The sequence below is a fragment of the Pyxicephalus adspersus genome, chromosome 6 (assembly GCF_032062135.1).
Source record: "Pyxicephalus adspersus chromosome 6, UCB_Pads_2.0, whole genome shotgun sequence".
In the NCBI taxonomy this organism is placed as follows: Eukaryota; Metazoa; Chordata; class Amphibia; order Anura; family Pyxicephalidae; genus Pyxicephalus; species Pyxicephalus adspersus.
The window spans coordinates 27,860,469-27,887,460 of record NC_092863.1 but is presented as its reverse complement, the minus strand read 5'-3'; the positions used below and the strand labels follow the sequence as shown (position 1 = coordinate 27,887,460).

The following is a 26,992-nucleotide window of genomic DNA, read 5'->3' as shown; positions in this document are numbered from 1 at the left end:
AGCCAAAATTCACTAATAAGCATTACCTCTCAGGTACTACAATGTGATTCACCCCAAAGTTGAAGTTTGGGAAATTGGAAGAGGATTCCCATAACCCTTGACAAATTAAACCTGAGCAGATTCCCTCATTCATACATCCTAAATATATTTTGGTTTTTTTTTGTTTTTTTTTTTTAATTCTTTAACATCAGTATATTTAGTACTGGTTGCATCAGTAGTCAACAGTTTCATAAATTGTAAGTAATCCCAAATTCAATACCAAGCTTTATTTAAATTAGTTTGAAAAAAGGCTGATGTGTTGGTGATCTTATGCACATTTGAAACAGGCAAGATAACTATAGCAGTACTTTTATTTATCAAAATTTGCTGAAAGTAAATGGCCATTATTATTTTTAATAATAGTAATTTGTATTTATATAGTGCTGATATATTATGCAGTGCTTTACAAATTCTATTGTCATAAAACTATCTGTCCCTCAAAGGGTCCCACAATCTAATGTCATAGCTATATGTCATTAACACAGTCTAAGGCAAATTTTTGAGAAGAGGCCAATTACCTGAAATGCATGTTTTTGGAATGTAGAAGCAAAGAGTGCCCAGAGGAAACTCACGCAAACCCAGGGTTAACTTATAAAGCACCCAATGGTACTCCTCGATGTAGCTATTATCCCAAGAAAGCAGTAATCATGCACGTGTTGTAATCAAGGGCAAACAAGGGCATTACAGTGGCTAGGAAGGACCATCTTTCATTAGCACAACTTGTTCCTGCCATTTTTTATGCTTGTATCTAAATTTTGGTTTGTAATTGTAAACACATTTTAATTATTATCAAGCCGCATTTCATTTTAAATAAATGCCTTCACTCAACAGGAATACCTAATGTATCTGCACTTGTAACATTGATATATTTATCATTCCCAGTGACACCTTCTGTAGGATTAGATACATCATTGTCTTACTTTGCAAGTTTGATGTATGACATTGACACACAAGTGTAGTAAGAGTATAGTTCTCCTGATGTATGGGCTTCAAACAGAAAGAATCATTGCCATTATGAATCGTTTTATACAATTATCCTGTCACATTTAAAATGAAGGGATCACAATGTGAAGAAAACAGCTGACAAACTTTGGCTCTCTGTTCATAATCAGTAACATGGATTGTTCAAACACTAATGTCTTAATACTACTGAAGAGGTGTTATTTTCTATATCCTCATCTCAATATGTGGATTCAGAGAGTATATGCCATTTCTTTGCACAAGTTATTTTACTATGTCATACAGTGAATGACAGTTTTACTTTTTGTTTTAAGTATTTTAAAGTTTTAATAATAAAATTAATTTTTTTTTTGTTTCATTTGGTCTCTAAATATATTAATTAAAGCATATTGCTTTGCCTTTTTGATTTAAAGTAATACCTGTTGATCATTTAAAAAATGTAGATCGACCATGTGTCCAGTACACCCTTACTGTGTTTTCTCAATGGAAAAGTGGGAAAATTTTAGTAGTTTAGAAAAAAAACTGGCCTTGCCACACAAATGTTGTCAGCCCACAACATGTCTGTGTGTTCAGGGTGTTTAAGAGGGTAATGGGAAAATGTGCATGTATTTTAAAAAATTCCTCAGAATTTATTTAATAATTTACTCTGAAATATGTTTAAATTGATTTATACCACATTTCTGTTATATATTAATTTTGTTCAATTTAGTATTACAATTTATTATTTTTTTAATTTGTATTTCTACAATTGCATTTCTAATATCTTAATAAAATAACTCTTCGATTGATACTAGTTAGTCCACTTATATGGTACTTATGAAGCAAACATTACAGCAAAAAAGGTACCGTAGACACACATTGACATTAACCTGGAGTCATGTTAACATTTAGAATCAATCAAACCCAATCACTAACCATTTATGCAATACCATGTTGAGGCAGATCTTTCACCATTAACTGAACTTCATACCATCTCTCTATTACAGTACATAATCATTAACAATATTTATGCTTTGTAAACTGCATATAATTTATTTTACTCCTCCACCATCCCTTTTCCTCATTTCACATAGTGACATAACATTAGCTTGGGATAGCGGAGGAGCTATAGTTTTGCATCTTAAATTGTCACCAGGCAGGGTTTTTTGAACATCTGTCCCTTCTGCAAGAAAACATGCTTACCCAGCAATTTTCAGTCTTCTTTTCTAAGAGCTGCACAGCTTGGGGTTCGATACCAGAATATGCAAAGTATCCTGGCATCGTTCTGTGCAAAATTGTAGCCTCAGGTACCTGTTATTATCTGAATAATGGCACCCAAATTGGTCTCCTATGCTGTAGCCCATCTGTTTCAAGGTTGCATGTGTTGTGCATTCAGAAATACTCTTCTACATACTTTGGTTGTAACAAATAGTTATTTAAGCTACTGTTGCCTTTCGAATAGCTCAAAATAGTCTGGTCATTCTCATCTGACCTCCTCTGGCATCAACAAGGTATTTTTGAACACTAAATATTATCCTGTTTTAGGATTTGTCAACTTGGTTGATTGTTGATTTCTGAAATACATTTAAACAACAATAAAGTTATCTAAATAAAGTTATCTAAATCATGTTTCATCCTCATTCTGATCTTTGGTATGAAGTTCAGCAGTTATTTGACAATGTCTACATGCATAAATACATTTAGTTGCTGCCATGTGATTAGCTGATTTAGACATTTTTAGTTCTAAGCAGTTAAATAGGTATACCTAATAAATTGGCTGATGGTTGTATATTCAGCGTAACTCTAGGACCTTCTCAACTGCCACCTTCCTCTTTTTACCACCTAAGCTTCCCCTCCCCCAGTAAAATAAATACATGCCTTTCTGATACCATCTTCCAGACAGTCTAGTAATGTCACCACAGCTTTAATTTTTCTTCCAGGGGTGGGTACCCTACTCTGGGGTAAGGCTAGCTAGTGTTATGACACATCCTATAGGAAGACATGTAAAGAAGCTTTCTGAACCTGAATAGATTAAGAAGCTCAAAGTAACACAGTAGTATAAGTAAGGCAAATGCAAGACAAAAAAATGGAGTTCCACGTACCTTATAACCTAATATTGTAAAACAAAGAATACCTATTGTAGCTTTGACATTTGGAAACATGACTAAGATTACACACCAGATGTAAGATTCTGGCATTCCAGTCTCAGTGAATGTGACCAAACTATACATAGCACTATACATAGCATTCAAAAGAGTACTACTGCTCTATCTTTAGCAAAATGAAATGGTTTAGCTCTTAGTATCCTAAATAAATATATTAGGCATGCAAATTTGCAGCTAATTTATTTATATCATACAAGGAGAATATTTTATTAGGGTTATTAGTTGATTCATAAGAGCTATTGTTGATGGTTTCTATACATATGACACTAGAAAACCTGCAATTAGCACAGAGTAGGGATAATTTGTACCCTCTCGAATGTGACAACTCGAAATATGGTAAACAATTCTAATTTATTAGGCACAATCAAGGTTCTTGAGAAAATCGAGCAGGGAAAATAAACTTAAGTGATTGCAGTTTCCTTACTAAAATATATTTGGCAGTTGAGCTCTGTTTTTAACTTATTACTGTGTCAACACATTTTACCTAATTTTCCTTTTATTTATTAAATGTGTTTATGCTGGAAAATATTATATATTTACTAGGTCTCCATTATGTCTTTTTACAGCTTTTATTAGAAACTATTTGCTGACATTTATATTTTTATGTATTATTGCACAGTCCTTTCCTAGATAAAGAATAGTTATACACCTGCAGGTAAGTCTTTGGAGGTGACTGTCAAGTTCCCTGTGCATTACTGTACCTTTGATACAGCATAAACAGAAAGAACTGGTAAAGTTATGTATTTAATGAAAATGTATTAAAAATGCATCTAGTTTAAATGTGACTTTGGCTTCTTTGTAAAGTAGCTTCTGTATGTGCATCTCAATGTCACTGCCAAATCACAGACTGGTAGCATACGCATGCTAACCTAAACCTGTTAGTCAACTACAGTAGAGAACATCAGGTCACTGAGTTGGCTTTGCAGTATAGCCACTAAGGCTGTGGCTGGCTGGCTCCTTAAATGTCAAGACTGAATTGACATAAATACAAATCCTTAGGTAGATAAAGCAGCGGTCATAGGTGCATTTAATGACATAGTTTCCTGTTTGTTAGACAATCAGCTTTAAAGAGTAGCACCACCTTCCCTGGTAACCTATACACATTGCAAGGACCTTATCAAAATTGCATTTTTTTAGGTTCATTTATTGAGTCCTGTCTTCCATTTGCATTAGAATTCACATATGATTTCTTTCTATCCCTTCTCTTTGCAACCTTTCCCCACTTTGTGACTAAGTGGGAGTGTCTTCTTTCTTTAGTCGCTTGATCACAACCAGTGTAAGTGTAGGTGTAGTGTAAGTGTAAGGGAACACATACGGCTGGATTAAGAATAAGTTAATCCAATGAGTAAAATGTTTCTGGAAGACTTTTGTACCAACCATTTGCAAAACACTTGGATGTCAATATTTTGTCAGTGGAGAATCATAACTGGCTGAAAATAAAATTTGTATTTGGTATTTTGGTATATAATGGTATTTTGGACACAAAGTTACAAAATATGGTATAATAATTTTTTAATGAAAAACAAAAAATGACAAGCTCTTAAACATTTGCCAAGAACTTCCTCCATCCTCTCTCAGCATTTTGGCTATAATACTTCTTAATAAAAGTGTAAAAAATATTAAACCAACTATGGACTATTAAATATTATTGTACTATTATTGTATTTTAAATATGTAGTCATCATAAAACAGTGTAATACACATAAGCAATGTGTAGAATGAATGATAAAATCATATCCCCGTCATCAATGTGTGCTTACTGGTGGTATTTTATTCCCTAAATATATTTTCTTTAAGGTTATATCAAACACAATTTGACAATGTTCTCAACCATATGTTTTCTATTTTTATTCACATATCTGTGAAGATTTAGTTTCCTTTTCTTATCTTATTCTTATCCTGAGGTTATAAAGGTACTCCTAAACTGAAAAATTGCAAAGTGCTGTAATGTTTGTTTTCCCCATGTAGCTGCGAGCAATACACACTATTCCATTCCATCAATTTTTCTCTTTGTCAAGGTTAGATGTATTGGCACATGTCTTAAATAAGGTAGTTACTTTTGTTTCCATGTACTTTCATTCAAAGTTATATATAGTATTGAGGTCAATACAAAGTTCTTAAAGTAAAACTGTCCTGGTCCAAAACATTTGTAAGGTAACAATGATGTTAAAGTGTAGGCAACTCATAGAACCCGTTAACCCTCAAATCAATATTTGTGGCACCTCCCGTATCCTAGGTCCAGGCTGTAAATAGGAGTCTGACAGCCAAAGCTGAAAGACAAAAGTAGTACAAAGCATCTAAGCCAGAACCATATTTCAGATATTAAAAATCAGTAAAATAAAGAGTGGTGTAAAAACCCTATAAGACTTGTGTTGCCCAACATTGGTAGATTTAAACATAGAAAAGTGGGTCAGGAGATTTCATGTCATTGTAAATGTTTCATATATAAGATTAAGACCTTGTGTAAGGCTTTTCATAGCTAATGACGAATTTTTAAGATCATGAGTGCCAAAATATTTGTATTGGGGCTTAAGGCTGTTTCTTAGAATTAATGTGCAACACAAGCCTTCAAAGATTTTCAACACATTTTTCTCATTACATTAGATCATATAGACTTTTAATCTTGGTCCTTTCAAAGAAGCCTATAATAAAATTAAAAATAGTTTTGATTATATATTTTTAATAACAAAAAAATAAATTTACAGCAGCCTCAGGAGAGCATTTCAGACTTTTAGGACCTTGATTCAGTAGTTCTTGGGGAAAAAAATATTGTGTGTGGGTTGAAATGACTTGCTAACTTCTTCATGTTTTTGTGATCACTTATAAGTTTTAACCAACATCATTGAATTACCTCTACATGATGGAGTCAGAACCTGCAGTTCATGCTTACTAGAGTGGAGTTAAAGTAAAGTTTCTCTGTGCTCCCCCTCTTAGGCACCTAGGCATCTATCATTCCATCCCTGACTTCCCTTAAAGCCCTGCATCATATGGTGTCACATGTCATGTAGATATGTAGGTAGGTAAGACATAAGAAGCTGCAAAAGTAGGTTATGGAAGATTTCATAATTCCTTGCACAGCACTTATAAGGTCTGAATGGGTAGTACGTAATAGGGGGATAGGTTTTTGGGGTTCCATAGGGAACCACAACTTAGATATAAATAAACTTTAACACTAACAAAACTATTTCTGCCATTTTGCCATCCTTAGCAAGACAATGCTGATATCAACCCGCACCCTCGCTGCTTCTTCGCAGCCACACTCTGTCCTGCTGTAAGCTGAGCCTTAAATATTACTCCAGAGGCCATACATCTCCATATGCTACTAGGACACAATGATCATATATATGCTAAGTTTAACAATAAATATTACAACATGCACTCCACAAACTAAAGTGTTAGTAAACTTGTTAGATATTCCACTGTTAGCTGTAAATGGTATGATTGCAAACTGGAAGCAAATAGAAACTTAACCATTTAAGGCAGACCATGTAAAGTCACAGATTAGGATCACTGAGTGCAGAGGCACATAAATGTCTGCATTGACCTGTTATATTATTACCTGCAGCTTCAAACTTCCTCTAGCATTATGCTCACCAAAAAACTGTGCAACCGGAGCTCATTAACTAACAGAACAGCAAACCATAGTCCACAGCCACAGGCTTGGGGGGGGGATACCACTAGGATCAGACTGGTGGTGGTGGTGGAGCTTTCAAGAAAATACTGTGGGAGACAGGATAACAGTGCCCTCTTCAATCAATTTAGCACTCTTGCATTTTGCCTAGGCTGCATATGCTAAGAAACAACTTACGCCACTGCAAGTAATACCGTGGCCCTGATTCATCAAGCAAAATCGGAAGCTCGCTCGCGCATTCATATTCGCGATCTGAAATCGTAAGCCGTCGCTCAATTCGGCAACTGGATGAGCTCGCGGCCGGAGCCGCGCATCACCGGCAGCTTTACACTGGTGAGCTTGCATGAAAAGTCACTGTTCCCCTAAAAAATCATTGTTTCGAATGGCACACATATTACCCTTAGCCCTAAAAAAAAATGTTTGCGCTGTTGAAATGTTTTAAACATTTATGTGCGCTAAGAAAAAAGCATATTTTTAAATCACTTATTTCTTTCCTGTTAGGCAAGAGTTAACCGTTGCATCATGCGTGTTTGAAACGCATTGCCATGTGTTTCTTGCATCATGCGTGTTTGAAACGCATTGCCATGTGTTTCTTGCATAATGCGTGTTTGAAACGCATTGCCATGTGTTTTTACGCTGCTTTTCATATTTCTCAGCCTAAGAACATGCCATATTTAATCTTTCACATTTCCTAAGCCCTTGTTTGCAACTACTTGAAATGTTGAGGAACCTGCTAGCTACTAATCAGCCACATTTCTTGGAGGTTGTTGCAGTGCACTTCAAATACTGGTAATTTGGCGCATGGGATTTCATAGATATTTTGGGACTATTATCTATGAGTGTCCGCATAGGCTGCAAGATATGACATGCACAATTCCCACACACAGATATCACACTGTGCCCATGATGTCGTTACACATGCCCACAAAGTGGATATATTTTACCAAGCAGTTTTTTTATATAGAAGCAACAGCACAGCTATAGAATGGGGGGGGGGGCAGCGCAACCTGTGTCCCCAGCTCTTATCGGCAGCTGGAGTCCTCTGCATGGATGACGGCTGATGAGAATGGAGCGTTCTCTATTGTTCTTTCAACAGATTACAGCTGCAGATGAGAGCTGGGTAGAGGTCCACACACCTAAAATTGGCTGTTCACAACTATGTACATGCACATATTTTGATGTGTGTATGTATGCTTTGTAAGATTTTTCAGGATTCTACCCCATGAAGGGAGGCGCCCCTGAAGGGAGGCGCCCAACAGTGTCCCAGATCCAGCACACCTGAAGCGTCATGAAGCGGAGCAGACCCGATCTGGTGTGCGAAGTAGGGGACCGCATCCTGTCTGGTAAGTTTGGCGTTTTGTCTTCTCCTCTTGTTAAGGAATGGTGTTTTACAATGTTTGTTGTCTGTGTAAAGTAGTATTGTTAAGCCTAGAACTGTTTAGTTTTTCACTTCCTATATTTTACTACCCTTATTAATTTGGTATATTTGATTTTGGTATTACAGCCAACACTCCATCACGCCGCCTCATAATTTTACAGCGGCCACACAGGCGCCTGGCCATCCCCCAGGATTTGGAGGAGGAGCAGGTGCCATCCCCGAGGGAGGAGGAGCCATCCCAGGTGGAGGAGGAGCCATCCCCGGGGGAGGAGGAGCCATCTTCTGAGGAGGAGCCCACTGCACCACATCCGCAGCCAGAGTCCTCCGATGAAGGAGAGGAGGCGGCCGAGGCGGAGGAGATTGCCTGTAAGTTAACCTTAGAATCAATTTTTGTCAGAGCATGTCTAGTGGTTGCCCGTATGTTAGGAGGTGGGCGGGCAGGGACACGGGGTGGACTTGGAGGGGCATGGGCACGGAGTGAATGGGCAGGGGCACTGGATGGAGGGCCAGGGGCACTGGGTGGAGGGCCAGGGGCACAGGGTGGACTTGGAGGGGCACAGGGTGAATGGGCAGGGGCACTGGGTGGAGGGCTAGGGGCACTGGGTGGAGCCAGGGGGAAGAACGGAGCTGGCTGCTGTGCAGGAGATGGGGGGCCAGCAGGGCTTATTGGGATTTGCCAGTCCGGTCTTTGAATATTCGCCTGATGTAGGCGAGATTGTTGGCCTAGGGATTCACTTAACATGTTACAGAGATGGTCAACTCTGAACATGAAATAGTCAACTCTGAACATGTAGGCACCCAAATTGGCCGATTGTTCTTGGACCGATTCTATCAGATGATGCACGGCTGCCAGATGTTGTTGGTTAAATTATCATGTTTGGGTTACAAACCAACCTAGGAGTGGAAGACATAGAAAGCACACGTTAATCGTTTAGGAAATGAAATAGCAGACATATTTGTGTAAGAGCTGGACCTTTATGTGACACTTTACAAAAACACATTGCCAAACTAGGGCAGATTGCAGTTTAGTGCAGATTTGGGCAAGCATTGCTTTTGCAGCCAGAAAAACATGAAAAATACAATCCAGCAGCATGTAGTTACAACTAAAGCATCATTAACACATCCTAATAATGTAATCTATTTCTTTACAGGGTGATAACATCCCTCTGCTGTGCTGCCAAGCCTCTGCAGTGTAACATCACAGACTACCGTACATTCGTGGATGATATTGCTTCCGGTTAAAGAAGAAATCCACCTTTATGTTCCTCCACTCCAAAGCTGATGTGAGGAAGTGACTATATAGTGGGCCAAGGTCTAAAATGGCATTAAAACCTTCATAAACACCCAGGAAACTGTATACTGGCTCAGTGCACAAATTCAGGGCGACGTGGTTTGAAAGGACACCCTTCCTAAAATATATAGAGAGTCCAGGAGCCTCATCATTCTTGGCATAGCCTAGCTTTTCTTTTTGTTTTTGCTGCATTTTTCCCTTCCGGCAAGATGTACAGGTCATGGATGACCGTGCGGGACAGGCATAAACGCCTTTTGTCATTCTGGTCTTTGGTTTGAGCACAGCAATAAAATATGTTTGGCACCAAGTTAAATTGTCCTTGGCATTCTTTACAAAATGACTAATACAATTAGAATCATGTAAACACATAAATAAAGCATACTATCTAGTATGTAAGAGTGCTTGACCCTGCTTGTGGGCTTGGCAATCAATGTGGTTTGATGTTGTGCTTGGCAACCTTGACCTCCTTCCATTACCATCAGGTGTGTTAGAATGAGTATGCAACTCAGCTAGACAACTAATTGACAACCAGTTTGGACAGAAAGTTGAAGTGTGTTTGTATCCAATAGTGCTAAGATCAGGCAGCACAGCACAATGACAACAAAGCGATAACACTACCACAAATGAACATGAGGAGTTATGTGGCAGCAAATCAATATGCAATTGAGTGCAAACGTCAGAGTAATGCATATGTACATAATTACATTCAAAAAGGATTCGCAACCCCTATTGCTCATTTATCAAGGCAGGAATCCGGCTGGCAGCGAAAGGCGAATGTACGAGCGCACTCGACTCCGGCCCGCGGGAAGCGCGAATGTACGCGCGTCCAGCGAGCGCGCATTTTATTGATGAATCAGGGCCCATATATCTAAAACACAAATAAAAATTAATATTGTACCCATTATCAAGAGAAATAATGATAACAAGAAAATTCAACTGGGACTGTAGTGTTATTATATCTTCAGGATAATCCCAGTGGAAGGTATCCTGTTCACAAACAAATTGGTAATCCAAAAAAAGTGACATTAAAATACATTGAATTAAAACCTCTCTCTCTCCAGCAAACCTGAAATAGATCTGGTGCAGGATAAAAAACATTTGCCAACTAATAGCAACTGATTTTTAAGAAACCCATTCCAGATTTGCTGGACCAGGTTCCCCCATGATAGGCAATCTTCTCCAATTTTGAAAACATTTATAAATCAGGCTCGCAGAGCCGGATTCATCAAGCAAATTCGAAAGTTCGCTTGTGTGTGTATTCGCGATCCGGCATCGGACCCCCCAAACCTATATATTAACGTATTTTCAGTCGTCGAGAATATGCTGGTGTATTTTCCCGGCATTTATCAACTGAAAAGATTGGGCGCGCATCTCTGGCAGCTTGACACTAGCGAGCTTGCAAATCAATCTTTCCATGCCTCACCTGAGGATCCACCTGGTGATAAATCCCTGGGTACTCTGGCAGGCGAGACCTCGCTTTTGCCAGCGGACTAGATCATCCACCCACATTCTTGTTTGCTTCTTTAGATATATATATCTATATATGTACAGTTGACAACTGAAAATCCGATCATCGATAACACAGGTCAACATGTAATTTTTTTCAGATATAATTTTATGTGGGCTTTGTAATATATTTTATTTTTTTTATTTCAATATTTTTATTGAATTTTATAGGTACAAGTACAAGTAAGTCAACCAAAAATGCAAGGTATTAACAAGATTAACTGAACAAGGGTCAGCAAAGTATGAATGTACGTGTAGGGACATGATTAAAGACTCATACAATGTCTGAACCACAAAGTTGCTATAATCCTGGCATATCTAATAGGAATAAATTCCTGAGATCAAAGAATTAGGAAACATGACATACCATCTGAACTTGTTGATAAAGGTAAACCCATACACAGCGAAATTTTAAACAGTAAGATAAACCAAGCCTGTGCCCCCGTTATAAAACAAAACAAAGACAAAACAAGAAACAATTAAACTACTGGGAGGGGAGGAGAGGGAAGAGGAAGTTGTTCAGACCGTTCACATTAGCGTATTATATCTCACCAGGGAGGCTGAATCTATATTACATATTGTTAAATACGATTCAAGGTTCCCATATATCTTCGAATTTATCCTATGAATTCTTGAGAGTGTGGGTCAATCTATCATTGATCATAATCCAGTTCAATTTGGTGTCTATAGGGTCTAAAGATATCAAGGGGGACTTCCAGGCTTTGGCCAGGGAGATTCTGGCCGCCAGTAATATCAGTCCAATCAATTTTTTTGAGGGACCAGGGAGGGACAAATCAAGCCTGCCAAACAGGGCTGCTTCAACAGTGCTACCAATCGGTTGATGGAGAACGGTAGATATCAAATCGAACACCCTGTCCCAATATCTTCTGGCTATAGGACATGACCACCAAATACGAAGCATTGAACCTCTAGCGTCACAGCACGAAAGCAGAAAGGAGAAGTGGAACGGAACATTTTCGCTAGCCTGTCAGGTGTGAGGTACCACCTAAGAGCTACCTTATAGTTGGCTTCTATCATTGCCAAATTTAGGGAGATCCTGGAGAGGTAATCCACTCTATCCCACCATTCTTCCAGATCCCATGTAATACCCAATTCAGATTCCCAGTCCCTCATGTATTGCAATTTGTCAGTTGGGGCTACTAAGGCCGAGTAGATCACTGAAATTTGTCCTTTGGTTGAGGCTAGAGAAAGGCACGTGCTTTCGAATACCGAGGAACGCATGGGTCTCGGGGCCGCTTTAATTACTGTATTGATATATGAGGACAGTTGTCTGTAGCGAAAATGTTCCGAGGAAGGAATTTCAAAACTACTGACTAAATGTTCCCAGGAAAACACTGCCCTAACATCAATCAAATCCTTCACCCTCCTGAAACCTTTAGAGATCCACCAATGGAAATTAGATAAACTTAATCCCGGTGGGAATTCCAGATTATTCCATAGTGGGGTCAGAGGTTTATGGGATGAGCTAAGTTGCTGATAATGTTTGAATTTATCCCAAACCTGCATGGAGTGGGACAATGCCGGACCTAACACAGTCCCTCGGCCACTTTTCTTACGCCACATCAGGGATTCTATTGATCCCGAGAATTTGTCTTGATTCTCTATTTCCACCCATTGGGGACGAGCTCCATGTAAAGTGCTCAACGAGGTCTGTGCTATCTGAGCTGCTACGTAATAATATTTCAAATTTGGAACCCCCAGACCCCCTTGCGCTTTGGTGCAAAAAGAGTAGTCCTTCGTATTCTGGCCTTCTTCCCAGCCCAAATAAAATGCATTATTTTAGCCTGTAAAAATTCCATTTCTTTTACGGGGACCTGAAGCGGGAGCGTGCAAAACAAATAAAGTAATGTGGGGAGTAAGTTCATCTTGATAGCCGCTATCCGTCCTAGCCATGAAGGAGGAGCACATGACCACCTACGCAGATCCGCATGGAGTTTTTTAAACAAACCTGTATAATTAGCTTTATAAAGGCTATTATACAAAGGAGTCAGCCGTATGCCCAGATACTGAATGGACTCCTCTTGCCAACTAAAGTCAAATCTTTTACGCACACCCTCTAGCAGTCCCAAAGGGATATTTATATTAATGGCTTGGGACTTAGATTTATTCACCTTTAGGCCAGAACACAAAGAAAAGTCGTCCAATAGTTTCATTAAATTGGGCAGAGTGGTGGTTGGTGAGGTAATAAACATCAGTATATCATCAGCGAAGAGGGCACATTTATGTTCTACTTGGCCACAGGTTATCCCTTGAATGTTAGGATCCTTACGCATGGCAATAGCCAGAGGTTCAATAGCTAAAGCAAACAACAGTGGAGAGAGCGGGCAACCCTGTCTGGTCCCTCTTTTGATCGGAATGGCCGTGGAGAAAAATCCCCCTAACGATATCCTTGCTTCAGGAGAGTCATACAATGCCAACAGCAGATTAATAAAGTGGGCCCCAAAATCCATCCTATTAAGAACCCGAAACAGGTACTTCCATGATATACTATCAAAAGCCTTCTGAAGGTCAAGGGAAAGTAACATAGCCTTACGGGAGGGGCCCCCATCCAGGTTGGAATTAACCACTGAGATGGGATCTATTGCTCTTCATGTTTGATCCGGGGCCTGTCTGTGTTGCAGAAAGCCCACCTGGTCCGCATGGACATACACTCCCAGAAATGAACCCAGTCTCATTGACAGGATCTTCGTCATAAGTTTAAGATCACAGTTAATTAACGAGATCGGCCTGTAATTGGCCACTTCCGAAGCATCCTTACCAGGCTTAGGAATTACGCTAATATAAGCTCTATTGGCATCTCTTAACAGTGACCATTGTGTCCATCACGCAGATAATTAAAATAGTCTGTTAAGTGTGGCGCCAGAATAGGGCAGAACATTTTGTAGTATAAATTAGTGAATCCATCCGGGCCAGGTGAGCTGCCCAATTTAAGAAATTTAAGCACCCCATGAATTTCCTCAGGCATGAATGGTCGTTCCAAAAGTGCCCTATGTTTGGGACGTAATTTAGGTAGATCGAGCCTATTAAGAAACCTGTCAATGTTTAAATCAGTGATAGAGTCATTAGAGCTATATAAATTGCCATAGAAATCTTCAAATGCTGTCAGTATTTTTTCCAGATTTTGAGATAACCTACCATCCCTAACCTTAATTTTGGGGAACGCTTGTGATTTGGGTCTGGGGGTAAGTTTATTTACCAAAAGACTGCCCGGTTTATCGCTCCACAGATAAAATTTATGGGCTGACCATCGAATCGATTTTTCCGCCCTAGTAGTGAGTAGTAGGTTAAGTGCAGTGCGTTTAGCCTCTAACTGAGACTTTGGCACGGATTGAGGGGCAGTCTTATGTTGTCCCTGTAACTGGTGGTATTCATTAAGGCCAGTTTCAATCAATTGGTTGTGGGCCCTCTTGCGTAAAGCCCCTAGTTTGATCAGCTCCCCTCGAATATAGGCTTTGTGGGCTTCCCAATTGACGGCTGGAGAAGTGTCAGTCGCCACATTTATCCGAAAAAAGTTACTTAGCAATGATTCTATTTCCCCCTTCACCAGCGGGTCTGAAACCAAGCTTTCATTAAGTCTCCAGTGAAACTCAGTCTGTGGGCGGATAAAACCTGAAAGGTAAATTGCTAATGGGTCATGATCAGACCAAGGAGTGGACAAAATCCTTGCCCCCAGAATATTAGGGAGCATGCAAGACTGAACAAAGCCATGGTCAATGCGCGTATACTGGTCATGGGCCTCTGAAAAATATGTGTAGTCCCTAGCTCATGGATTCAGTTCCCTCCAGCTATCAACCAGGTCATATTGTCGCAATAGAAGCGAGAGACCATGGCTCTTTTTCGGGGGGTCCTTATATCTGCCCAGTTTGGATTTATCCAAAATATGATCAAGAGCTAGATTAGAATCACCTAGCAAGATCAGGGAGCCCTGTACTTTGGGCCAAATGTCACCCAGGAGGCTACGGAAAAATGCCACTTGACCTTCATTGGGCGCATAATAGGATACCACTGTGATCAGCTGTATACCAACATAGCCAATAACTGCCAGAAACCTGCCCCCCGGGTCCCTAAAAACCTCTTGTGGTGCAAAAATCAGACTTTTATTTAAACATAGGAGAACCCCACATTTCTTCTTATCAGAATTGGCCATGTAAAAAATAGGGTAATTTTTATGAAAATACCTCGGGGCAGAGTTGTTGGTAAAGTGAGTCTCCTGTAAAGCTAGAATATCAACTTTTAGTGAATTATAATAATGAAATGCCTTAGATCTCTTGACCGGGGAATTAGGCCCTGGACATTATGAGAAAGCAACGTCAACTTATTAAGGGTCACAGACCCAGCCTGAGCGTCAGACGACATAGGGATGAAATAACAGCACAAACAACAGTAAACTTCCTCTACCATCAGGAATAACAAGAAGGGGACTACCAAGACAAAGACAAGACAAACAAGACAAAAAATCAAGACAAACGAAAACATTTGACACAGCCAAATGTTACAATGTAAACCAGAGAGGATAGGGTGCCCCCCTGAACCCCGGAAAACAAACGGTCCAAGGTCCCGAGGGGCAGCCCCACCCCCTGTGCTCCCAGGAGCTCCATCAAGCTCCATCTCGTCAGGGAGATTTCCTACAGGCCCAAGTAAATAAATAGGGTCCGAAGCAAATTCCCCGAAACCGGAGGGCATGTGTAACCCCCCAGATCCCACGTCCTCTAAGAATCAAGTATGAACACAGCAGGACCCCTGCAACAAAAAACTCAATATAGTATTTTAGCAACTAACCAGGGGGACCTCATGGTTGATGATGGCTCGGCAGCCACTTGATAAAAAGTACAAAAATAAAGAAAAAAACAAAAACAATATTCAATATCCTATAATCTGACCTCGGATTGGGAGAATGGGGACACCTCCACAAAGAACAACACCAGTGAATCAAATAAGGTAAGGCATCACACTTTTAACATAACAACCATTTCCTTAGAAACCTCGAGTGAGCAGCCAACAACCTCAAACTATCAGCCTGGATCTATAGTAACCCAGGTTCTCCAGCTTGGGGTTTAGTTAGCAAACACATTAAAATAGTGTAGAACATGTTATGAGGGCACAGCCCCACCAAAAGGGTAGGATAGCGTCCGTAGGAGTTATTTAAGAAGTCTTCTGTGCTTTCCAGGCGTTTTGACCTTGTTCCAAAGGGGGTATAAAGAAGTAGATGCTTCCCTGTCCGGTGTAAAGCGGCTGTCAGCCCCCTGGATCAGATCCAAATCTTTGAGAAGTTGTTCACCTTCAGCAAATGAGGAAAAGGAAAAACTTTTCCCCTGTAGTTGAAAAATCAGTCTCAAGGAAAAGGCCCATCTATATCTAATCTTATTATCAATCAGCACTTGCAACAGAGGTTTAAGCGCCCTCCTGCGTTGTATAGTAAACAGTGTGATATCAGAAAAAATCTGAACCCGGTGCCCCTCCATCTCAATATGATCTAAGGTTCTGGTAACCTTTAGGAGCGCCTCTTTAGTAGTAAAGTAGTGAGGTTTTACAATCACATCCCTAGGAGGGCCATCCTGTTTAGGCGCCATCAAAGCCCTGTGAGCTCTGTCCAGTAGAATATGCGATTCAGGTAAGTCCGGTAAGAGCTGTTGTAAAAAACGCCTCACTGCCTCCGGGACATCCTTAATCGACTCCGGCAGCCCTCTGATTCTGAAATTGTTTCTGCGGGACCTGTTATCCATGTCATCAAGCTTAAGCTGTAAATCCGCGATTTGATTGTGCAGCACTGAAATCTCTTTGGAATTCTGATTAACTTGCAACACTGTCTCATCCACTTTTTTCTCAAACATATCAATGCGTGCACCCAATGACTGCAAATCTTGGCGCACTTCAGATGTAATAGCTTTGACCAACTCTGACTGCAATAGGCCTGCTATGTTCTGGTAAAGCCTGTTCTCCTCGATTGGCAGATCATGGGGGGGGGTGAGCATTCAATGGGGTCTGGCATTAATACACTGTATCTGGAGCCTGTGGACAATGATGGTATAGTAGGCATGTTTATAAAGGAATCCTCCCCTGTATGAAGCACTGCATCTTGTTCTCCCTGTGGGGACAATTGTGAAGGGGACTTTTGTGACTGCCCCAGGCTGGGGCACTCCTGAGTGCCCAAATTATGTGCTGGGGGGGAGTGAGAGACACTCTTCTCACATCCCCTGTCCAGTACACCCCTCCTCACAGCAGTGAGGGAGCCGCTCTCCCTCTCCTGTGCCCCTGGGGCTCGGGCCATGTGTGACTCCCTGGGGGCCGCCATCTTAGTGGCCGGCCGGAGAGTCTGAGGCCGCAGATTGCGGTCTTTAGTTTTAGTGCCGGTCTTCCCTACCATGCTCCAAAGGCGCAGGGAGATCAAAGGAATCTGTCCTTGCCGTTGTCTCGCGTGGCTGCCGATTCACGTCGTTACAGAGGCCAGAGAGGGATCCGGAGGGAGCCGAGCCGTCTATGAAGCAGCCATCTCAGGCGGCGGCGCATGCGCACTCGCTTTGTAATATTTTTCATGTGGATTTCAAATCTATGATCAGTTTTTCTTTAGAACGTCTAGTTTTTGTAATGCAGCTAATTATATATTGTGTGAAATTTCTTATAAATAGCCTTAACATAATAAATTTAACAACAGTTTTCTTTTTTTAGGGTTAGAGACTTGGTGACCAGGATAAAACTTGGGCTCCACATGTCATCTGTACCAGTTGTTCCAACGGCCTGCGTGACTGGCTAAATTGGCGTAAAGCAGCAATGCCATTTACAATCCCAATGGTGTGGAGAGATCCGCAAGACCATCTAATCGACACAAGGTCTCGAGATTTCAGGCCTACATGGCGCAGTGTGTTACCAGCTGTTTTCTTGGTGACTATGGTCCCAGCTGCCCTGAGACCATTGACAAGTTCCCCCCGTGTAGTTCTGGGCTGCTTCGTCACTGTTCTCATGATCATTGCAACTCCATGAGTGGAGATCTTGCATGGAGCCCCAGACCAAGGGAGATTAACACTTATTTTGTGTTTCTTCCAATTACAAATTATCGTGCCAACTGTTGTCACCTTCTCACCAAGCTGCTTTGCCATAGTCTTGTAGCCCAGTCCAGCCTTGTGTAGGTCCACAATCTTGTCCCTGACATTCTTGGACAGCTCTTGGGTCTTGGCCATGGTGGCTAGTTTGGAATCTGATTTGATTACTGTAATAGGCTTGGATAAGGAGCACTCCCTTACAGAGGGTGCTCCTAATCTCAGCTCGTTAACCTGCATACAGTGAAGACACCTGGGAGCCTGAAGTCTTGCTGGTTGATAGGGGATCAAATACATATTTCTTTCATTACAATGCACATCAAGCTCTGACATTTGAGTGTTGGGTTTTTGAGGGTTCTTTTGTTGTTATTCTGTCTCTCACAGCTTTAAATCAAGATACCATTACAATTATAGACTGGTCATTTTTTTGACCAGTACAAAACCAGAGGGCAAACATACAAAATCAACAGGGGGTCAAACACTTCTTTTCCTCACTGTATGTCAAGCATCCCGGGAGGCTCTTGGGTGCTCCTTCTGTGCAGTGAGATCAGCAAGTTTTTTTTTTTCCAACCTACATCACCCAATCTCGCGCCTGGGTAGGGTGATGTAGGAGGAAGAAGAGACAGTGATGGTTCCGCCTGGCAACCAGCTCACGGATGGATTCCGGGAGGGTGCAGGACCCCATGGAAGAGACCTCTGGATGGATCGGACTGCCATGCGGGATTGAAGGTAAGTGTATTTTTTTTTTTTTGCATTATGCAGTTTTGGATTTAGTTCCTCTTTAATATTGTGCTTGGCAACCTGTACCTCCTTCCATCACCATCAGCTGTGTTAGAATGAGTATGCAACTCAGCTGGACAGCTAATTGACAACCTGTTTGGCCAGGAAGTGGAAGTGTACTTGTATACAATAGGGCTAAGATCAGGCGGTACAGCACAATGAGAACAAACCTATAACACTACTACAAATGTACTAGTACAAATGTACTGTAGAACAGTGGCAGCAAATCAACATTAGTGAAGTATGTTAAAGGAAAACCACAGCTTATTCAGCTATTAAAGACTATTAAAAAAAATAATTCATAAAAGGAACATGTACATTACACATTCAAATAACAATATGTAACAATATGAGAATACTTTGAGAATGAGACAAAGACAACAAGGGGGTCAAGTAGCATTTTGGAGTGGAAACCATGCATACATTTGTACTAATTATTTGAGGATAAAATGACAAAACATTGCTGAAAAATTGCTAAAAAACAGAAACCATAATTAGAAACCAGGCACAAAAACATTGCAGCAACAGATGAAGCTAACAATAATGAAGATTACAAAAAGTCACATCAATGCATACCATACAAGCAAACTTACTTGATTAATCCCCCCCCCCCACCACCACCACCACAAACCAGTCCAGGTAAAATAGTAATAGTGAAAATACATATGTATTTATATACATTTAAATCTATTTTGACATACACACACAAGTGAAATCACTAAATATTCCTTGATACATGAATTAAACCATCTTCGGCAACAATCTTTTTTTCAAAGATTTGATTTCTCTAAAGCCAAACTATAATGAAATTTGAATCAGATCCAAAATGCTTTTGAACATTTTTTTTTTTTTACATTCATACTTTTGCGTGATGAGATGACATTTTATAAAGTGCTAATTAGTACATATACTGTAATGTGCCTGGGCACACAAACCACAGCCAACCAGGACAATTATCCCTAGAAAGTGGAAACAATCCATAGCACCATCCATGCGGGAATGGCTCTTGGAACTGGAAAAGATTCAACATATGGAACTATTGGTGGCAGAAGATGAGAACAAGCTAGAGAATTACAAACTGATATGGTCAACATGGGATTGGTTTCGGGAGTCACCCCAATTTAAATTGCTTTGGCCATAAGTATTATGGAATAGAAGAGCAGTGCAGAGAGTGGGTACAGTAATGTACATTTGTAGTTATGAGGATTATACAAGGAACAGGCCAGTCGGGACCATCCATATACATACCCCTCCCCTACACTTGCACCCAAGATTGCCTAATTGCCCCCAACCGAGGGCCTTAGATGTATACTTAGGACCTTCCTGGATGTTTACGGAGAGTAACAGTGGGGCTCCGGGGACTGTTAACCCACCGTAGTTGTGGGCAAATCTCATGTTAGTGTGATTCCTTGGATCCCCGTTATGCACTATATTTGTATATTGTTGGTTACCTAGGTTATAAGCTTAGATTGCGTCATTTGTTTGTCCCTATGTCCCCTTGTAACCCCCCCCCCTTGTCTTTCCCTACCATTATCCCTAATGTACATTAACAATGGTGTATGTATGAAAAGTGACTCCTGTTTTCAGCAATAGTTATATATACAGGGGCTGTGCCCCCTGTTTATGTTTGTTTGGGTCCCTTTTCTTGTGTTCTTGTAATATTGAAAATCAATAAAAATGATTGAAAGAAAAAAAAAAAAACCACAGCCAACTCCAAAAGTCCTTTTATCGAGTTTTATTATAGTCATAAAACAAGACCGGTATCTACAGATGTCAAGTCTGATAAGCGTAGTACAGGAGGGTAAGGCAAAGGCAGGTCAGGAACAATCCGAGGTCAGGGCAGGCAGCAGACAAGAGAGGTCACAAACAATCCGAGGTCAGGACAGGCGGAGTTCAGGCAAGTGTCGGGTATCGGACCAGGTCGCTATTATAATGACAAATTGGAGAAACATTAACCAACACAAAGAACGCACCCAAGCACTCTGTGTACACAGAGGCCTATAGCAGGCAATGGTGTTCAGGACAGGTTCTCCTTAAATGGCCAGAGTGACCAATGACCTTGCGCCACCTGGAGCCATTTGAGTGCCATGCCCTCGGGGGGGCACCTCTTTCCACAGCCCCCCGGGGATGTGCCCTACTTTGCACATCCAAAGGAGTGCTGAGAACAGGACTTTCAGTAATCACGTCCATAGAGATGCAAGGGATGCCGCCTGGCCCAACAATAGTTTGGCCAGGACGGATCCTTCCGCCTGCCGAGAGAGAGACACGCTGCGAGCAGAGCAGCAGCCTCGGTTATGCTGCCTGCTGCAGCGGCGTCTTCCTCTGCGGCTGGGATCCCCAGGGACGCCGTGGGCTCGCAGGACAGGTTAGTTCCTTACATATACAGCTTGATTTGAATTAGTTTGCAGTGTTGCAACCAGCCCAAAAAAAACTTATTAAAACAACAATTGCACCCAATCTAACTATAAATGAAGTAATTTTCTGAATTAGTATAATGTAACATAAAAATGTAGCACTTACCAAAAAAAATATTAAACACTAAAGATTCAAATTGACCTGTAATAGACTGTAGATGAGTGCAAAACAGGGACCAGGTGTGCCCTAACTGATTGCTATGACATCACTATTGACAGAGCTTAACAGATGTTCCTGAATCGCACAGATGAAAAATATTCAGTATTAATTAACCTTAACCCCCCGGCGGTATTCCTGAGTGTGACTGAGTGGGTGGATTTTCAGGCAAAAAATCGGTTTTCCCGAGACACCAACTTACCTAATAATTATATTATATATATATTGTATATTATGCTACTGTGCCGGTACATTACATGTTTAAATATTTTTTTAACAGATTTTTGTGGTTTGTGATTTAAAGTTTAATAATAAATTTGTTAACTTTATTAAATATTGGTGATTTAAGCCTGAGAATTATAGCCTTCAATACAAAAAATACATTTCCATGCAAAAAATTGTATAGCTTTTTGCATGGAAATTTGGACAGAATTACCCGCTAGGGAGGTTAATTGGCGAATTCATGACCCCACTGTTCATTTAATAATTCTGTAAGCCGGCAGGCGAGTGCACTAGCACTGGGCCCCGGCTCACGATAATGCGCCATGTCCAGCGGACAGTTGACCAAAGCCTCTGAGATGGAAAATTGCACTAGTTTTTACTGTTGAAAAGTTTATTGCTAACCCTGTGAAGATAAATATATATGCTCATTGGAAGTCCTGACAGAAATGACCTTTCATCTCTGTGTTTTATAATCATTCAATGCACTTTTGTAATTAACCAAGGAATCATATATTAACAAGACATGCTTTGAAAGAAAGACTAATGTCATTGCTGTTCCGGAAAACAATGCACTACAAAAAAATAAGGCTAGCTATTAGATTTTCTTCTGAAATTACATCTTTTCTTTGCAGTTTTAAATTGTGTTAAGCTATTGATAGCAATGCATTAAATTTCCCAAATTTGGTAAATGCTCATAATACACAAAGAACATAAAACTGTTTTAAGAGATAATGCTTACATTTCCTAATGAGTGAGTTCTATTAGAGAAAGTCCCAATTACAAGTAGATTATATCTCACATTCAATTTAACTTCTAACTTGGATCTTAACTAATTATTTATTTGCAAACTGTTAGTATTATGTATCACTTTCATCTTTGTAAAAAAAAATAGTAAAACATTTCTTTTTGCCTTACCCACATGTCAAAGAGAAACTACGATTTCAATAACATGGTAATGTATTATAATCATGCATTATAATGATAATCACTAGCAGTGATGAAGTACAAACAAATGAATTTGTTTAAATCGACTTTTCATTAGCAAAATTCAATGGAAGAACAGCAGTTTTATTATAAGTTACAAGTTAGCTCCTACTTCAACTGATTGTTGGAATATTTAATAAATGCATGAAGAACACACTTTAAATTGCATTCTGCTGTTGTCCATAAATAAAGGAGAAAAAGATGGAAAAGGAGCAGATAGGCACGTGATTTTAAAGTGGTAAATCTGACATTCACCAAACATTCACTGGTGGAGAATCTTTCAGGTCCATGCATTTATAATGGAAGTGATTGATTTTCCACCAAATAGTGTTTAGTGAATGTAAGATTCACTGCTTTAAAAAGAGACTTTATAGAGTTTATACATATAAAGGTATGTTTGAAATATTGAAATAATTCATATGAATTATTATCTTTTGATAATTCTTATCTCTAGCCTGTTGGTACAATTTCTCAAAGTTGCTAGTTTAATCTCAAATTCGCTAATGTAATGTAGACTGCACCAAAACCCCTGATGTCCCTACTATAGATGGATAAGGTGATTTATGAGAATTACAATTTGGCAACCAACCATATTTGAGTCGAGAAGAAATGTTACATTCTGCCAGCAAACCTAGTTAATACCAAGAACCCTCTTACTAGCTCGCCCCCCTGCAGGATGCAGACCAACCACAGGATCATCCAGCATGATTCCTTTGGGATCCTACATTTAAAGGTTATAGGGCAAGAATTCCTACTTCCTGTGACATTACAGGCTTAGTAAGGAAAAAGGTGCTATCCTAATAGAAAAAAATAGACTTCCCTATTAGGGCTGTGATGTCACGTACAAACTGCCTTCTAAATAGTTATCAACTCAGTTTCAGCAATTAAAAAAATACTAATATGTTATGCAAATACCTTGACCTCAAGATTATTCAACATATTGTGCACAGTAACATTTTTATATGGGTTGTAAAGGTTTTACCAAATAAACAATTCTAAATGCAGGAGCATTTTAAGAAATAACATAATACAGTTGGAAAATATAATATTACCATCACTTTCTGTATATAAGCCTCTTACACATACATCTTTATGTGAAATTGTTACACTTGGTAATACTTTTTACTATGATAATAAAATTTGTAATGAAGTATTTAATCTTTTTAAATGCACAACTTGCCTGCCTGTCTGGAGAAAGGCATTTCCTGATGTGGGTAACAGCTGCCTCAAAGTTGTGGTCCTGTTTTATTACCCCCTTTACACAATCCTGATGTAGATTACTATCAGCCATGCTGAATTACATTGCACCACCATGGTCCACCACTGATATAATGAAGGAGGTGGTTCAGATAAATTATATTCAGCCAAGTGCAGGTATGAATGTATGTAGAGAGGAAGTGGCTAAATATGGTAAGTTCAATGTTGTCAGTTGTTAAGTTGTCAGTTTGCAATAGAGGTAAAAAATATTTAATATATATAGTGTGTCATAGCACAGGGGGATTGCTCATGGTAACGGGATGCTTGCAGGGCACCAATTGTGCTGGTTGTGGGGAATTGCTCTAGGCAGCAGGGATCAAACAGTTCACAATAAGAGGCAACAAAGCTTTAAATCAACTTAAAAGTAAAGCCTGCAGGCTCCCACCTGCAGGCTTTATTGTGACAGCCATAAAATTTAGGTATGCTAAAGTTGTAAGCCCCAGTGGTACACAGTTCATGCAAATGTGGTAAACAGAATTAACTCACAGTTCATGCTGTCTTGGTAAGCTCGGTCCAAAGTTTTCTCTCCAGCTCTAGAAAACCTATGTCATAATCTCTCCCCAGTCAGCCTGGAACCCTCTGGCTCTCTCTCAGCCTGGAACACTCTGGCTCTCTCTCAACCTGGAACACTCTGGTGCTCTCCCAGCCTGGAACACTCTGGCTCCCTCTCAGACTGGCTCCCTCTGACTCTCTCTCAGCCTGGAACCCTCTGGCTGTCTTCTTATTTGCACCTGAGTGCAGGTGAATTTAGCCAAATTACCTGGAGCCTTTAACATTGCCATTTCTACACTATTTCTGACCTTTTTGGTACACTCTGTCACAATACATATATATTTAAAAAATCCAAAAGTAGATTTTTCTACATATTCAAAATATTTGTGATCAAAGAGAGCAATGGAAACATTTAGGGCAAAAAACACTGATTTAGTCATGTAAACTCAGAAATACTTTTTTTATTGACCCATTTGAAAATAGGATGTTACAGAGTGGCAGCCCAGGAGTTAACTGTAAAACCGTGGTCATCCTTCTGGGTAAGGATACATATCACAGAATAATGCTATTATTTAAATAAAAGTTGTAGATATAGAAATACTGAAAACCAATTTTGTATGTCCATGGGGTTTTATATCTGAGATATGTTATCTTCCCTACTGGTTGAACTTGATGGTCTTATGTCTTTTTTTAACTTAACTTACTATGTAACTATTTGTTTTATTTGTTTAATTGTTGTTTTATTGTTTCAATTCATGAACTAAATTCATAAAGCATATTATTTGCTATATACAAAGGTCATAAAAGGATAATCAAATGGCTGGTTTATGAAAAGTGGAGCAAACAAAATAACTACAAAATACACTATTCACTAGAAACAAATAGGCTTTTATCTTTCTCCCTCTCAACATTCAAAACAATAAATCTTTTGGCTGCTCCAGAATTCAAGGAATTTCATAGATTTGTCATTTTTGCATAGCTATTTTTGTAATTAACACAACTCAGCTGGTCAGTAAGATCGCTCCACTACTGGTTTACCATTCTTGCTTGCTGTGCCACCTCTCACTCACTGGAAAAATTTGATGATATTGATTTCATGTCCAGTGGAAATGGAAGCAGAGGAAGCTGAATTACTGAATTTGGAAGATGAATTATTGACAAACTAAATGTGTTTGTAGGTCACAAGGTTGGCAAAACAGCATTCTTTGGCAAGCAAAGCAGTACATAGTATTGACTGCAAACGCGTGTTAGTGAAATGAAAGTGAACATCATAAGTTGTGTACATAGTGCTATACATGTAACCTATGCAGCTCAATGGATCAAAAACAGTGCTTTTATAAATGAATGGTATTTACAAAGATTTAGAGAAGTTCTGGGAAAGGAAAGAAGGCATGGCATAAAGTGCCTCAATATTAGAGTACGAAGCTGTATACCATGGGAACAATTCAGAGTTGCTTTTATCCTTCAGTTTTCCCAAACATCTGCTGTTTAAGCCATGAAAAAACATGCTGTACTGAGCAGACGTGACTGTCATTTAGACAAAGGGTGACTATGAACAGTTATTGTTCTGAACTTGAGCACAGAAATACTGAAAGAATTAGGGTTATTGAATTTTTTTGCCTAAAAACAGTTCCTAAAAAACACACACTGATAAAAGTCAATAAAGCAGCATACATACAGCGAGTCACATAGCCATACCAATAATCAGATGGCTGAACTTCAAAGTAATAATATATGATCTGGATTGCACAGCTGCTCTGGCTCTAGAGCTTTAAGCAAAGTGGGAATAATCTATTTTTAAGTAGATTTAACCTTTCCAGCTAAACTACTTCTAATAAAGTACTGTACACACACAGTGCTCACTTACAATGAACAATATAGCCCACGAGGTTAGAGGATGGCTTCTCTGCCATACACTGCGCGCTGCAGACAGCCTTCACTCTTGTTTACAGCAGCAGATGCAATAGCTGAAGCATAGCTCACAGTCATCCAGGTCAAACCTCCCAGCGTGACTTGCCTTTTAGATGGACTAATATTCTATATTTGTAAGCTGATAACATGATCTCTAAAAGCTCAAGTGCCAGGGCCTTCTGTATGATAAAATATCTGGAGAATATAAATCAACATAAGTTAAAGACAACATCCACTGCGTATATATATATATATATATATACACACACACATATATATATATATATATATATATATATGTGTGTATATCGAAAACATACATAAAGTACATTTTTCATTGCAGAATATATATCTGAACTGAACTGCTGATAGTTGTATTTATTTATGTGTTCAGTAAACCCTATTTAACAATACTTAATAGGAGTATAGGAATATGTATACACTGTATTGGTATGTCTGTCTATTTGTCTTTAACAAGGTGATCGCTGCTGCTTTTGGGAAGGCTTCCCTATGTCACACTTACCTGTTCCTCACTAAAACACAGGCATCTCTCTTCTGCGCATGTGGGCAGTTCTGTGTTTGTCTCCTGGATCCTTGGCATTTGACCCCTGGCGTGTGACCTGACCTCTCTTGTTTGCTGCCCTTCTGGACCTCGGCATTCCTCCACTATACACCTGCCTTGTGATTTTGTACCGTGCTTGCCCACCTTGGTGTGCCCAAGGACTGCAACCTGGCAGTAACCAGCAGCACAACACCCTCACCATCAGAGGC

General features: G+C 39.8%; 1 protein-coding gene across 2 annotated transcripts in view; it reads right to left on the bottom strand.

Moving 5' to 3' along the window:
• LRRC2 (leucine rich repeat containing 2) overlaps positions 1 to 26,307 on the bottom strand; it is a 165,527-nt gene extending 139,220 nt beyond the window's left edge. Inside the window, exon 1 of one of the 2 annotated variants that reach the window (XM_072415013.1) lies at positions 26,178 to 26,307. The gene's annotated coding sequence lies outside the window, so the exon portion shown is untranslated. Of the gene's footprint in view, positions 1 to 24,304; positions 25,852 to 26,177 lie in introns of those variants that run through there. The other variant, XM_072415014.1, reaches the window with a different exon arrangement.
• Between the last annotated feature and the right edge of the window lie 685 nt (positions 26,308 to 26,992).